The 15,895-nt window shown below is 45.4% G+C and overlaps 1 protein-coding gene across 3 annotated transcripts in view; it reads right to left on the bottom strand.

The window, feature by feature from the left end:
• tango6 (transport and golgi organization 6 homolog (Drosophila)) overlaps window positions 1–15,895 on the bottom strand; it is a 180,829-nt gene that overhangs the window by 107,528 nt on the left and 57,406 nt on the right. The gene's annotated exons all lie outside the window — the stretch shown is intronic.

Raw genomic sequence — 15,895 nt, 5'->3', positions numbered from 1 at the left:
GGCACGGCTCATGGCCATCCATGAGCGCCAGCATATCATTCATGAGCTCGGATGGCGTGCGGTCGCCCAGGCCGTCCGTGTGCAGGAGTCACGCGGCCCGTTCGCAGCGGGAGAGTCCAAAGGTACGGATCAGGAGCGCCTTAAGCTTAGTGTACCTGTCCTCCGCTGGTGGCTGGCGTAGGAAGTCGATGATCCGGCCTGCCATCTCCTGGTCGAGCGTGCTGACCACGTAGCAGTACCGCGTGGCGTCGGCTGTAATGTCTCTGATATTGAACTGGGCCTCAGCCTGCTCGAACCAAACGTGGGGCTGAGTGGCCCAGAAAGTTGGGAGCTTCAGAGAGACCGCGCTGTGCGAGTTGCTCGAACTCATGGCTGGTTGCTGTGTCGCCGGCTCCAGATGCCGTCTGGAACATCGGAGTCACCAATGTAGTCGCGCATAATGTACTACTAAAGAAACACACGGAGGCAGAGAGAGCTGAACTCAGAATGCCTTTGCTGATTCAAAATTACGTGCTTAAAGCTCCCTTCCCATGGGCCCCTGCGACCTGCGGGGCAGACGTGATGTCACACTGTCCCCGGAAGGTCCGCCCGAGCGGGTAGTTCCACACATGCTACTGCGTGTCTGCCCGCGGTTCCCAATGGCGGTTCGAGTCCCGCATGTGCGGGCCGCCACACTGTAAAGCATTACATTAACCATTACACTGCCGTGCTGCACCCTATCCAACTTGCCTGAGTTAAGTTCTACCTAGCCAACTTCCCCAGTTCAACTAGGTCCCACTGTAATCTTAGACAACAACCTTCACTGTCCCAGAGCCCATCCCTGACAAACAACACTGGCCCCAACACCCACCCCTGCAGCAGTCACTAGCCCTGGCCCCAGCACCCATCCCTGCAATGGACACTGGCCCCAGTGCCCACCCCTGCAGTGGACTCTGGCCCCAATGCCCATTCCTACAGCCAACATTGGGCCCAGCGCCATTCCCACAGCCAACACCAACCCCAGTGCCCATTCCTACAGCTGACACTGGCGCCGGTGCCCATTTCTACACCTGACACTGACCCCACTGCCCATTCCTACAGTTGACACTGGCTCATTCCTTGTCACGTCCACTATTGAACTTGAACCCATGCAAAGTCATCAGTCACCTAAACGCAGTGATACCCTCGCGGCAGGGATCACTGGTGGCCTCGCGTGGCTGGCAAGAAGTGCCATTGCTACTGGCCTGGAGCGCGGACAGATGGGCGCCGCCTCTAAACCTGTTTAACACACCGAATATTCGTGGGGAACCCGGTGCTAAAATAGTCGCAGACGACCTAATTCGGGCTCAGGGTTTCGTAAGTAGCAGAGCAGCTACCTCGCTGCGATCTACTGAAACAAACTTCTACCGGCCAATAGATCCTACAAGAGGGCACTGTTGCACTCACTCACTCGCTCTCTACGGACTGCGACCACCACGGCCCCGGTACAGGGACCTCCGGCCCTGACCTTGTCCTCTCACCCCACTCACGACCAGCCGTTTGGGCCCGGAAGCTGTCTAATGAGGCAATGAGCACTCAAAACTGCTTCGGCACCTTGAGTCCCTGCAATTAAAAACAAACCTGTTGAGTTTTGTGAGCGGAAAAAACGTGAGCAAGCGGGACAGAAGCTAAGTGCTGAGAGCCACGTAAACTAGATTGCGGAATAGACTGGACATAAGGAACCCCCTTCAAGTATCGTTGTATTCCCGTCGTGTTTAACACCCCCCCTCCCCCCCCACTGTCGGCCGGTCCGCAAGAATATTGTCAATATTAAACCAGTCCGCGGTGCAAAAAAAGGGTGGGTACCCCTGGTGTTTATACATTATTTCTACTTCCAGGTTGCGGGGGCTTTACTTCCTGTCTTTTCTGCCCCGGTGCACGTGCGTCTACCTAATCGATCTGGGGTCGATCTTGCCTTTCACTAAGGCCGAGGTAGGGACTCTTGGGTTTAAAAAGGTTGGTGACCACTAATCCACATGATCAGTGCCTCTCATCATCTTATACACCTCTATCAAGACATCTCTCATCTCTCATCTTCTGTCGCTCCAAGGAGAATAGGCCAAGTTCACTCAATGATTCCAATAAGGCATGCTCTGCAATCCAGGCAACATCCTTGTAAATCTCCTTTGCACTCTCCCTTTAGCACCCACATCCTTCCTGTAGTGAGGTGACCAGAACTGAGCACAGTACTCCAAGTGGGGACACACCAGGGTCCTATACAGCTGTAACATTACCTCTCTGCTCTTGAACTCAATCCCACGGTTGACGAAGGCCAGTACACCATATACCTCCTTAATCATACAGTCAACCTGCGCAGCTGCATTGAATGTCCTACGGACTCAGACCCCAAGATCCCTCCGATCCTCCACACTGCCAAGAGTCCTACCATTAATACTATATTCTGCCATCATATATGACTTACCAAAATGAACCACCTCACACTTATCTGCCACTTCTCAGCTCAGATTTGTATCCTATCAATGTCCTGCTGTAACTTCTGACAGCCCTCCGCACTATCCACAACACCCCCAACCTTTGTGACATCAGCAAATTTACTAACCCATCCCTCCACTTCCTCGTCCACATCATTTATAAAAATCATGAAGAGAAGGGGTCCCCAAGGCACACCACTGGTCAGCAATCTCCATGCAAAATATGACCCATCTACAACCACTCTTTGCCTTCTGTGTGCAAGCCAGTTCTGGATCTACAAAGCAAGCTCCCCTTGGATTCCATGCCTCCTTACTTTCTCAATGAGCCTTGCATGGGGTACCTTATCAAATGCCTTGCTAAAATCCATGTACACTACATCTACGGCTCTACCTTCATCAACGTGTTTAGTCACATACTCAAAAAATTCAATCAGGCTCGTAAGGCATGACCTGACTTTGACAAAGCTATGCTAACTATTCCTAATTGTATTATGCCTCTCCAAATGTTCGTAATTCCTGCCTCTCAGGGTCTTCTCCATCAACTTACCAGCCACTGAAGTAAGACTCACTGGTCTTTAATTTCCTAGGCTATCTCTACTCCCTTTCTTGAATAAGATAACATCATCCACAGCCCTCCAATCCTCTGGAACCTCTCATATCCTCATTGATGATGCAAAGATCATCGCCAGAGGCTCAGCCAACTCCTCCCTCGCTACCCACAGTAGCCTGTGGTACATCTTGTCCGGTCCCGGTGACTTATCCAACTTGATGCTTTCCAAAAATTCCAGCATATCCTCTTTCTTAATGTCTATATGCTCAAGCTTTTCAGTCTGCTGTAAGTCATCCCTACAATCACCACGGTCCTTTTCCATAGTGAATACTGAAGCAAAGTATTAAGTACCTCCACTATTTCATCCGGTTCCATACACACCTTTCCATTGTCACACTTGATTGGTCCTATTCTCTCATGTGTTATCCTCTTGCTCTTCACATACTTGTAGAATGCCTTGGGGTTTTCTTTATCCTGCTCGCCAAGGCCTTCTCATGGACTCTAGGCTGTCCTAATTTCATTCTTAATCTCCTTCCAGCTAGCCTTATAATCTTCAACATCTCTATCATTACCTAGCTTTTTGAACCTTTCGTAATCTTTTCTTTTCTTCTTGACTAGATTGTCAACTGCCTTTGTACACCATGGCTCCTGTACCCTACCATTCTTTCCCTGTCTCATTGGAATGTACCTATGAAAAATGCCCAGCAAATACCCCCTGAACATTTGTCACATTTCTGCTGGATTTTTTTTCTGATAACATCTGTTCCCAATTTATGCTTCCAAGATCCTGCCTGATAGCTTTATATTTCCCTTTACTCTAATTAAACACTTTACTAACTTGTCTGTTCCTATCCCTCTCAAATGCTATGGTAAAGGAGATAGAACTGTGATTACCATCTCCAAAATGCTCTCCCACTGGGTTCATTTCCCAATACCAGATCAAGTACAGCTTCTCCTCTTGAAGGCTTATCTAAATACTGTGTCAGGAAACCTTCCTGAACACACCTAACAAACTTCACCCCATCTAGACCCCTTGCTCTAGGGAGATGTCAATTAATATTGGGGAAATTAAAATCCCCCATCACCACAACCCTGTTATTGCTGCACCATTCCCGAAACTGTCTCCCTGTCTGCCCCTCGATGTTCCTGTGACTATTAGGTGGTCTATAAAAAGAACACCCAGAAGAGTTATTGACCCCTTCCTGTTTCTATCTTCCGCCCACAGAGACTCTGTATACAATCCCTCCATGACTTCCTCCTTTTCTGCAGCCACTATCTCTGATCAGCAGTGCCATGCCCCCACCTCTTTTGCCTCCTTTCCTGTCCTTTCTGAATCACCTAAAACCCAGCACTAAGTAGCCATTCCTGCCCCTGAGCCATTCAAATCTCTGTAATGGCCACCACATCATAGCTCCAAGTACTGATCCACACTCTAAGCTCATCCGCTTTGTTCATGATACTCCTTGCATTAAAATAGACACTTCTCAAACCATCAGTCTGAGCACATCCCCTCTCTATCATCCGCCAATCCTCCCTCACACTGCCTACAGGCTTTCTCTATTTGTGAACCAACTGCTCCTTCCTCCGTCTCTTCAGTTAGGTTTCCACCTCCCAGCAATTCTAGTTTAAACTCTCCCTAATAGCCTTAGCAAACCTCCCCGCCAGGATATTGGACCCCTGGGATTCAAGTGCAACCTGTCCTTTTTTTTTACAGGTCATTCCTGCCCCAAAAGAGGTCCCAATGATCCAGAAATCTGAATCCTTGCCCCCTGCTCCAATCTCTCAGCCACACATTTATCCTCCACCTCACTCTTTTCCTGTACTCCCTGTCGCGTGGCACAGGCAGTAATCCCGAGATTACTATCTTTGAGGTTCTACTGCTCAGCTTCTTTCCTAACTCCTTGTAGTCTGTTTTCAGGACCTCCTCCCTTTTCCTACCTATGTCGTTGGTATCAATATGTACCACAACCTCTGGCTGTTCACCTTCTCACTTCAGGATATTGTAGATGCAATTAGAAACATCCAGGACCCTGGCACCTGGAAGGCATCCATGTTTCTTTCCTACATCCACAGAATCGCCTGTCTGATCCCCTAACTATAGAGCCCCTATCACTGCTGCCATCCTTTTTCTTTCCCTACACTTCTGAGCCACAAGGCCAGTCTCTGTGCCAGAAGCGTGGCCACTGTTGCTTCCCTCAGGTAGGTCATCCCCCCAACAGTACTCAAACAGTACGTATTGCTAAGGGGTCAGCCACTGGGGTACTCTCTAGTATGTGACTCTTGCCCTTCCCTCTTCTGACTAAATAATTATCTGTCTCTCAAGGTCCCGGTGTGACTACTTGCCTAAAACTCCTCTCTATTACCTCCTCACTTTCCCTGAAGGTCATCTTGGGGAAAGTGAATGGATTTGGAGGAGACGTTCAACGTGAGAATGAGTTCAACCAGGCAAAGGGGTGTGTCTTGGGTGTGCGCACACCAGAGAGGTGCAGGGGGATTTGGCAGTGAAAAGAAGTTGACAGGTATAAGGAACCGTGAATAGTCATGAACTTGAGAGAAAAGAACCTGGAGAAGATGAGGAATCATGTCACGGCAGGAAGAACAGGCTCAGTATTAAGAACAAGCCGAAATAATGATCTTATCAGAATGCAGATCCTGGAAAGGGAAGTAGATATAATTGTGGCTTCTCATCAAGATTTTGAGTGAAGAGGTGACAATTCCAAGAAGGCTCACAAAAATCCACTGAACAAACTTCTTTACAGGAATTGGAATTAATAAGCATTACTCAATCACATCAATCAACTAGTCATAGTTCAACAGAGAACACCACTCAGATCACTGCTTTACTTCCAGGCCTCTACAACCCTTCCATGTTCACATCTGCAAAAATACACAGATTCACACACAGATTAACAATGTGTAAGGGTAGGCTAATGCTCCTTGACATGGGTGAAGTACAGGAGTGATATTTTATACCTAACAAGCTACTATTGCTTCAGGGCTTTGTTGCACAGAAGGGAGGGGTAGTGCCTGAGGATGCAGTGTAATATCAATACGAAAGAAATCTTGTGTTTCATCATGTCGTTTTATGAACATGACGTAAGGAGTACTGTAAACCTTGGCAGGCTCAGACCTTCACCTGGGAACGCAGTTGGATTCCGCCCACTCCTGCCTCACTAGTTTGTATATAACCACCAAAGAGAAACAACAGTTCTTAAACCTCCCTCTGCTATAATCTTTTGGTGCCAACAGTGGGGAGTTTTCATTCAATGCTACTGCCATTGCTCACACATAATCATAGATACATGCAGCATGAAAACAGGCCATTCAGCACACATGATTTATGCTAGCCTGCAAGTATCTTTCTAAATTCATTCCATTTTTAAACATTGTGAGGGTCTTGGCCCCAACATTCACTCAAGCAGTTCCAGATCCTAAATGCTCCCTGGGTGAAAAGAAATTCTTCTCAAATCACTTCAACCTCCTACCCATTACCTTAAACGTTTGATCTCTCATTACAGACACCTGCTCCTGGAGGGAGTAAAGATTCATAGGAAGTCAGGGAGATAAAAAAGGTGTTTAACACGCTGGCCTTCATCAGTCAAGGCACTGAACAAGGCACAAGTCATTGATAAAACAAGGACCAGTATAACACAGCACAAACTTTTGGCTCATGATGTAACCTACTCCAAAGTCAATCTAACCCTTCCGTCCCACATAGCCCTCCATTTTTCTATGATGCTAGCGTGTCTAAGAGTCTCTTAAACATCCCTAATGTAGGTGCCTCTACCACCATCCAAGCAGCGCATTCTTTGCTGTGTGAAAAAATTTCCTCCTGACATGCCCCTATACTGATCCAATCATCTTAAAAGTATGCCCACTGATATTAACCATTTCTGCCATGGGGAAAAAGTCCAGTCTATTTATGCCTCTTATTACCTTGTACAATGCTATGGTTCAACTCTCAACCTTAAAAAAGAAAAAAACCTCCAGCTCACTCAAATTCTTTCAAGATGATGTGAACTGTGGTCTCTGTTGAGGTCGCAGCTTTGACTTAATTGTGTTTTTTTATTTATTTTTAAGTTTGTAGGGATTGTTATGGTGACAGAGATGGGATTTGGGGTCAAGTTAGGGTTTTGAACTAGAGAACACGCCGGAGTCTAAGCCTCCACTCCGTGATTGAGAATCAGGTTTATTATCACCGGCATGTGTCGTGGAATTTGTTAACTTAGCAGCAGCAGTTCAATGCAATACATAATACAGAAAGAAAAAATAATAAATAAATAAGTAAATCAATTACAGTATATATATATTGAGTAGATTAAAAAACAGAAATAGTATATTAAAAAATGAGGTAGTGTTCACGGGTTCAATGTCCATGTAGGAATTGGATGGCAGAGGGGAAGAAGCTGTTCCTGAATCACTGAGTGTGTGTCTTCAGGCTTCTGCACCTCCTACCTGATGGTAACAGTGAGAAAAGGGTATGCCCTGGGTGCTGGAGGTCCTTAATAATGGATGCTGCTTTTCTGAGACACCACTCATTGAAGATGTCCTGGGTACTTTGTAGGCTAGTACCCAAGATAGAGCCAACAAAATTTACAATCCTCTGCAGCTATTTTTGGTCCTGTGCAATAGCCCCCTCCATACCAGACAGTGATGCAGACTGTCAGAATGCTTTCCATGGTACAGCTATAGAAGTTTTTGAGTGTAGTTGTTGACATACCAAATCTCTTCACTGTCTTGCCTTCTTTATAACTGCATCAATATGTTGGGAACAGGTTAGATCCTCAGAGATCTATGAGGATTGGTATGTGTTCCTTTGTCTTACCCTTCCTGAAGTCCAAAATCTGTTTTCTCGTCTTATTGATGTTGAGTGCCAGGTTGTTGCTGCGACACCACTCCACTAGTTGGCATATCTCACTCCTGTATGCCCTTTTGTCACCATCTGAGATTCTACCAACAATGGTTGTATCATCAGCAAATTTACAGATGGTATTTGAGCTATGCCTAGCCACACAGTCATGGGAAAAGAGAGAGGAGAACAGTGGACTAAGTACACACCCCGGAGGTGCACCAGTGTTGATCGTCAGCGAGGAGATGTTACCACAAATCCACAGAGATTGTGGTCTTCCATTTAGACCAATTACAGAGGGAGGTACAGAGACCCAGGGTTTGTAACTTATCAATCAGGATTGTGGGAATAATGGTATTAAATGCTGAGCTATAGTCGATGAATAGCATCCTATATGGGTGTTTGTGTTGTCCAGGTGGTCTAAAGCCATGTGAAGAACCTTTCAGATTGCATCTGCCTTTAACCTTTTGTGTTGCAACCATTGCAACACATTAACCATTGCAAATTGCAATGGGTCTAGGTCCTTGCATGGAAGTTATCTACAGGCCCCCAAATAGTAGCCTGGATATAGAGTGCAAGTTGAATCAAAAGCTAAAATTAGCATGTTACAAAGGTAATGCTACAGTTGTAAGGGGGGATTTCAACATACAGGTAGACTGGGAAAATCGGGTTGGTACTGGACCACGAGAAAGGGAGTTTGTGGAGTGCCTCTGAGATGGACTCTAAGAGCAGCTGGAACCTACCAGGAAGAAGGCAATTCTGGATCTAGTGTTGTGTAATGAACCAGATTTGAGAAGGGAACTCGAGGTAAAGGAGCCATTAGGAGGTAGTGACCATAATATAAGTTTTAATCTACAATTTGAGAGGGAGAAGGGAAAAGCAGAAGTGTCAGTATTACAGTTGAACAAAGGGGACTATGGAGCCATGAGGGAGGAACTAGCCAAAGTTGACTGGAAGGATACCCTAGCAGGGATGACAGTGGAACAATGGCAGGTATTTCTGGGAATAATACAGAAGATGCAGGATCAGTTCATTCCAAAGAGGAAGAAAAATTCTAAGGGGAGTAGGAGACGACCGTGGCTGACAAGGGAAGTCAAGGACAGAATAAAAATAAAAGAGAAGAATTATAACATGGCAAAGATAAGCAGGAAGCCAGAGGATTGGGAAATTTTTAAAGAGCAACAGAAGATAACTAAAAAGGCAATATGGGGAGAAAAGATGAGGCACGAAGGTAAGCTAGCCAAGAATATAAAGGAGGATAGTAAAAGCTTCTTTAGGAAAAAAATAGTTAAGACCAAAGTTGGGCCCTTGAAGGCAGAAACGGGTGAATTTATTATGGGGAACAAGGAAATGGCAGACGAGTTGAACAGATACTTTGGATCTGTTTTCACTAGGGAAGACACAGACAATCTGTAATAGTGGCCAGAGGACCTAGGGTAACAGAGGAACTGAAGGATATTCACATTAGGCAGAAAACAGTGTTGGGTAGACTGATGGGACTGAAGGCTGATAAATCCCCAGGGCCTGATGGTCTGTATCCCAGGGTACTTAAGGAGCTGGCTCTAGAAATCGTGGAAGCATTGGTAATCATTTTCCAATGTTCTATAAATTCAGGACCAGTTCCTGAGGATTGGAGGATAGCTAACATTATCCCACTTTTTAAGAAAGGAGGGAGAGAGAAAACGGAGAATTATAGACCAGTTAGCTTGACATCAGTGGTGGGGAAGATGCTAGAGTCAATTATAAAAGATGAAATAATGGCACATTTGAATAACAGTAACAGAATCGGTCCAAGTCAGCATGGATTTACAAAGGGGAAATCATGCTTGACTAATCTTCTGGAATTTTTTGAGGATGTAACTATGAAAACGGACAAGGGAGAGCCAGTGGATGTAGTGTACCTGGACTTTCAGAAAGCCTTTGATAAGGTCCCACATAGGAGATTAGTGGGCAAAATTAGAGCACATGGTATTGGGGGTAGGGTACTGACATGGATAGAAAATTGGTTGGCAGACAGGAAACATAGATTAGGGATTAATGGGTCCTTTTCAGAATGGCAGGCAGTGACTAATGGGGTACCGCAAGGCTCGGTCCTGGGACCGCAGCTGTTTACAATATACATTAATGATTTAGATGAAGGGATTAAAAGTAACATTAGCAAATTTGCAGATGACATAAAGCTGGGTGGCAGTGTGAAATATGAGGAGGATGTTAGGAGAATGCAGGGTGACTTGGACAGGTTGGGTGAGTGGGCAGATGCAGTTTAATGTGGATAAATGTGAGGTTATCCACTTTGGTGGCAAGAACAAGAAGGCAGATTACTATCTAAATGGTGTCAAGTTAGGAAAAGGGGAAGTACAATGAAATCTAGGTGTCCTTGTTCATCAGTCACTGAAAGTAAGCACGTAGGTACAGCATGCAGTGAAGAAAGCTAATGGTATGTTGGCCTTCATAGCAAGGGGAGTTGAGTATTGGAGCAAAGAGGTCCTTCTGTAGTTGTACAGGGTCCTGGTGAGACCACTACTGGAGTATTGTGTTCAGTTTTGGTCTCCAAATTTGAGGAAAGACATCCTTGTAATTGAGGGAGTGCAGCGTAGGTTCACGAGGTTGATTCCCAGGATGACGGGACTGTCATATGTTGAAAGATTGGAGCGACTGGGCTTGTATACACTGGAATTTAGAAAGATGAGAGGGGATCTGATTGAAACATATAAGATTATTAAGGGATTGGACACGCTAGAGGCAGGAAACGTGTTCCCGATGTTGGGGGAGTACAGAACCAGAGGCCACAGTTTAAGAATAAGGGGTAGGCCATTTAGAACAGAGTTGAGGAAAACCTTTTTCACCCAGAGAGTTGTGGATTTATGGAATGCTCTGCCTCAGAAGGCAGTGGAAGCCAATTCTCTGGATGCTTTCAAGAAAGAGTTAGATAGAGCTCTTAAAGATAGCGGAGTCAAGGGATATGGGGAGAAGGCAGGAATGGGTTACTGTGGATGATCAGCCATGATCACATTGAATGGCGGTGCTGGCTCGAAGGGTCGAATGGCCTACTCCTGCACCTATTGTCTTGCTGAGGCAGGAGTTCAGTCTCATGACCAACCTCTCAAAGCATTTCATCACTGTTGATGTGAGTGATTCCGGGCGATAGTCATTAAGGCAGCTCACGTTATTCTTCTTAGGACCTGGTGTAATTGTTGCCTTTTTGAAGCAAGTGGGAACTTCCGTCCATAACATTGAGAGGTTGAAAATGTCCTTGAATACTCCCACTACATGGTTGGCACAGGTTTTCAGAGCCTTACCAGATATTCCATCAAGACCGTCCGCCTTGCGAGGGTTCACTCTCTTTAAACACAGCCTAACATTAGCCTCCAAAGAAGAGATCACAGGGTCACAGCTGTAGTTATATTCCACACTATCCATAGCAGAGGTTCTTAATGAATACTTTACTTCAGTATTCACCATGGAAAAGGATCTTGGTGATTGTAGTGATTACTTCAGCAGACTGAAAAGCTTCAGCATGTAGATATTAAGAAAGAGGATGTGCTGGAGCTTTTGGAAAGCATCAAGTTGGATAAGTCACCGGAACTGGACGAAATGTACCCCAGGCTACTGTGGGAGGCAAGGGAGGAGATTGCTGAGCCTCTGGCGATGATCTTTGCATCATCAATGGGGACAGGAGAGGTTCCGGAGGATTAGAGGGTTGCTGATGTTGTTCCTTTGTTCAAGAAAGGGAGTAGAGATAGCCCAGGAAATTATAGACCAGTGAGTCTTACCTCAGTGGTTGGGTAAGTTGATAGAGAAGATACTGAAAGGCAGGATTTATGATCATTTGGAGAGGTACTATATAACTTGGAGTAGTCAGCATGGCTTTGTAAAGGGCAGGTCGTGCCTTACAAGCCTGATTGAATTTTTTGACGATGTGACTAAACACATTGATGAAGGAAGAGCAGTAGATGTAGTGTATATGGATTTCAGCAAGGCATTTGATAAGGTACCCCAAGCAAGGCTTACTGAGAAAGTAAGAAGGCATGGGATCTGAGGGGATATTGCTTTGTGGATCCAGAACTGGCTTGCCCACAGAAGGTAAAGAGTGGTTGTAGACAGGTCATATTCTGCATGGAGGTCGGTCACAAGTGGAGTGCCTCAGGGATCTGTTCTGGGACTCTTACTCTTTGTAATTTTTATAAATGACCTGGATGAAGAAGTGGAGGGATGGGTCAGTAAGTTTGCTGATGACACAAAGGTTGGAGGTGTTGTGGATAGTGTGGTGGGCTGTCAGAGGTTACAGCGGGACACTGATAGGATAGGATGCAAAACAGGGCTGAGAAGTGGCAGATGGAGTTCAAGACAGATAAGTGTGAAGTGGTTCATTTTGGTAGGTCAAATATGATGGCAGAATATAGTATTAATGGTAAGACTCTTGGCAGTGTGGAGGATCAGAGGGATCTTAGGGTCTGTCCATTGGACACTCAAAGCAGCTGCGCAGGTTGACTCCGTGGTTAAGAAGGCATATGGTGTATTGGCCTTCATCAATCGTGGAATTGAATTTAGGAGCTGAGAGGTAATGTTGCAGCTGTATAGAACCCTGGTCAGACCCCACTTTGAGTACTGTGCTCAGTTCTGGTTGCCTCACTACAGGAAGGATGTGGAAACCATAGAAAGGGTGCAGAGGAGATTTACAAGGATGTTGCCTGGATTGGGGAGTATGCCTTATGAGAATAGGTTGAGTGAACTTGGCCTTTTTTCCTTGGAGTGAAGGAGGATGAGAGGTGACCTGATAGAGGTGTACAAGATGATGAGAGGTATTGATCAAGTGGATAGTCAGAGGTTTTTTCCCAGGGCTGAAATAGTTGCCACAAGAGGACACAGGTTTAAGGTGCTGGGAAGTAGGTACAGAGGAGATGTTGGAGGTAAGTTTTTTAACTCAGAGAGTGGTGAGTGCATGGAATGGGCTGCCGCCCAACGGTGGTGGAGGTGGATATGATAGGGTCTTTTAAGAGGCTTTTAGATAGGTACATGGAGCTTAGAAAAATAGGCTATAGGTAAGCCTAGTAATTTCTAAGGTAGGGACATGCTCGGCACAACTTAGTGGGCCGAAGGGCCTGTATTGTGCTGTAGGTTTTCTATGTTTCCCTTTCAAAGCAGGCATAGAAGGCACTGAATTCATCTGGTAGTGAAGCATTGCTGCCATTCATGCTATTGAGTTTCGCTATTTAGGAAGTAATGTCTTGCACACCCTGCCAGAGTTGTAGATCCGATGTTGCGTCCAACCTTGTTCAAAATTGTCTCCTCGCCCTTGAAATAGCCCTCCACAAATCATACCTGGTTTTCTGGTACAGGCCTGGGTCGCCATACTTGAATGCCATAGATCTAAGCAACACACACAAAATGCAGGTGGAACGCAGCAGGCCAGGCAGCATAACATCGACTGTACTTCTTCCTATAGATGCTGCCTGGCTTGCTGCGCTCCACCAGCATTTTGTGTGTTGCTTGAATTTCCAGCATCTGCAGATTTCCTCGTGTTTGCCACAGATCTAACCTTCAGCAGATGACGTACCTCCTGGTTCATCCACAGCTTTTGGTTTGGGAATGTACAGTAAGTCTTTGTAGGCACACACTCATCCACACAGGTTTTAAAAAAAGGTCAGTAACAACTGCAGCATATTCATGGTATTGGAAGTGACCTGTTGATGGTAATTGCTTAGTGATTTTTTTCAGACTGGCCTGGTTAAAATCTCCCAAAACAATGGTGAAGGTGTTAGGATGTGCTGTTTTGTGCATGTTGATCCCATTGCTCAGATCATCTAAAGCCTGATTGACATTGGCCTGAGATGGAATGTATACTGCTACCAAAATGATCCTGGAAACCTCTCATGGTCAGTGAAAAGGATGACACTTAACTGCTAGATATTCTAGGTCTGGTGAGCAGAACTGGGACAGCACTGATGTATTTGTGCACCAAGAAGAGCTGATCATGAGGCATACTCTTCTACATCTGCTTTTGAGAGACTATAGATCTATCCTGATGGTGTATAGTAAACCCATCGATCTGAATTGCTGCATCCAGTACAGAAGGGGTTAACCAGGATTCCGTGAAACAAAGGGCACACGCAGTTGTAATATCTCTCTGATTCAGCATCATAGCTCTGAAATTTTATTCACCAGAGACTGCACATTTGACAACAAGATAGTTGGTATTGGGAGTTTAAAATCCCGTTTCCTTAAATGCACTTGTATCCGCGACCTGCAGCCATGTTTTCTGCTTGGAATCCTATGAGGACGAATCCGTCCACAATCAGTATTGTTTCCATCAGTTATTAGCAGTGATGGTTCATTTAAACGCATTAAGACACCTTTGTTAACTGTACTGACTTTGGAAGCGGTTGTGCTTTTTAGCTGTATCAGGCTGAATCGAGAATATTTAATTGTATCCACAGAGAGTTCTGCTGCTACACGAGTCACCCTGTGGCGCCCCAAAAGTAGACTGTGTTTGGTTGTCAGGTCAGCAATCCAGCAAGGATAGGGAATCCCTAGATATAAGGGTCGGCAAGACCAGAGTTTGAGGCCTAGTGTTTGGGGTCTCTTTATCAGTGAGTCTGGAGTTTAGGTGCACATTCATTGGCATCATTGAGTCCAGCACGTTGACGTGTTTGGCATATCAGCCTGATTTACGCTGCCTTCACAAATGTTAAGGTCCCTCACTGGTGAATACTAAAGCAAAGAACCTCCCATATCTCCTCTGATTCCAAACACATTTCCTCTTCTATCCTTGATCAGATCTCCCCTTGCTCTGGTCATCCCCATTCTTCACATACGTGTAGAATGCCTCAAGGACTTTTCATACCCTTTCTAGCTCTCCTAAACTCATTCATAAGCTCCTTCCTGGTCACCTTGTAACTCTCTAGAGCCTTGTTTGATCCTTGCTTCTGTAATGCCCTGGTTCACATCTTTACTGTTATGCTGTAGGAAATCATATAGCAGCTCTGTTCTGCTTTCAGCCTGTTTGAGTTATTGTTGAAGATAAGGTATGATGTGGAACGTGTGTCATCCAATTAGCGGGAGGTTTTCTTGGTGAGGGACAATGAGGTTGGTTTTGGGCTTTTGTTCGAGAGGAGATGAAGAGAGAAGATGCTGGTCGTAGCATACGATCCAGTGTGAGACCCATTTGTTCGAGATGGATTGCAAGCAACGTTCGGAAGGTGGTGAGGGTGTTCACGCTGACCGAGGGCCCAGCACGTGAGTGACAGAGAAGTTCAAGATGAGCTCCAACTTGTGTGCATTTGACTGTTTAATTAGATTGGGCCCTTTTCTTTTTGTTTTTTTTTTACTAACCCTTTAGTTAAGATTCATATAGTTCCTTTAATTGTATGCAGTGTACTGTCTGTAATTTTGTGGCACTAATTTGTAACAGGGTAGCAAATTACACTGCATCCACACAAACCGGGGTTTGAGATGGAAAAAGCCATCTCATTTTCACGAGGTTGGCGGGACTTGTAAGTGTCTTCCCTAGACTTACGCAGCCGAGGAAACCAGGGTGTTTCACTTCCTAAACCTTAAGTAAGCTTTCTTCTTCCTTTTGACAAGATGTTTTACATCTCTTCACCCTACTATCCTCTCCTTGCCTCAATGGGACAAACCTATCCAGAAACCCATGCATATGCTGGATAGATTCTCTTGATAATTCAGATGTGATCAATAAGTTTTCATCAGTGAGAGGGGGCAAGATCAAAGGGAAAAATGTTGAGTTTTTTTATTTTACGGAGGGCTGTGGGTGGCTGGAATGTGGTGCTGGAGGTGACCAAGAGGCTCTTAGACATGCACATGAATGTTAAGGAAGTGGAAGGATATGTACATTGGTAGGCAAGAAGGGATTGGTTTAGTTGGACATTTGATTATTTATTTGTTCCTTAAGGTTGTTCTAGCCAGGATGGTGATGGGGATAAGCTCCGACTACCTGTTAAATGCTCCCAGTGGTGTGCACCTCGAGTAGCCTCTGACAACCAAGTCCAGCTCCTGGCCTTCACATGTGCCTTAGCTACTGAACCC

The sequence above is a fragment of the Hemitrygon akajei genome, chromosome 17 (assembly GCF_048418815.1).
Source record: "Hemitrygon akajei chromosome 17, sHemAka1.3, whole genome shotgun sequence".
Taxonomy (NCBI): Eukaryota; Metazoa; Chordata; class Chondrichthyes; order Myliobatiformes; family Dasyatidae; genus Hemitrygon; species Hemitrygon akajei.
This window is presented reverse-complemented; position numbering and strand designations above follow the sequence as displayed.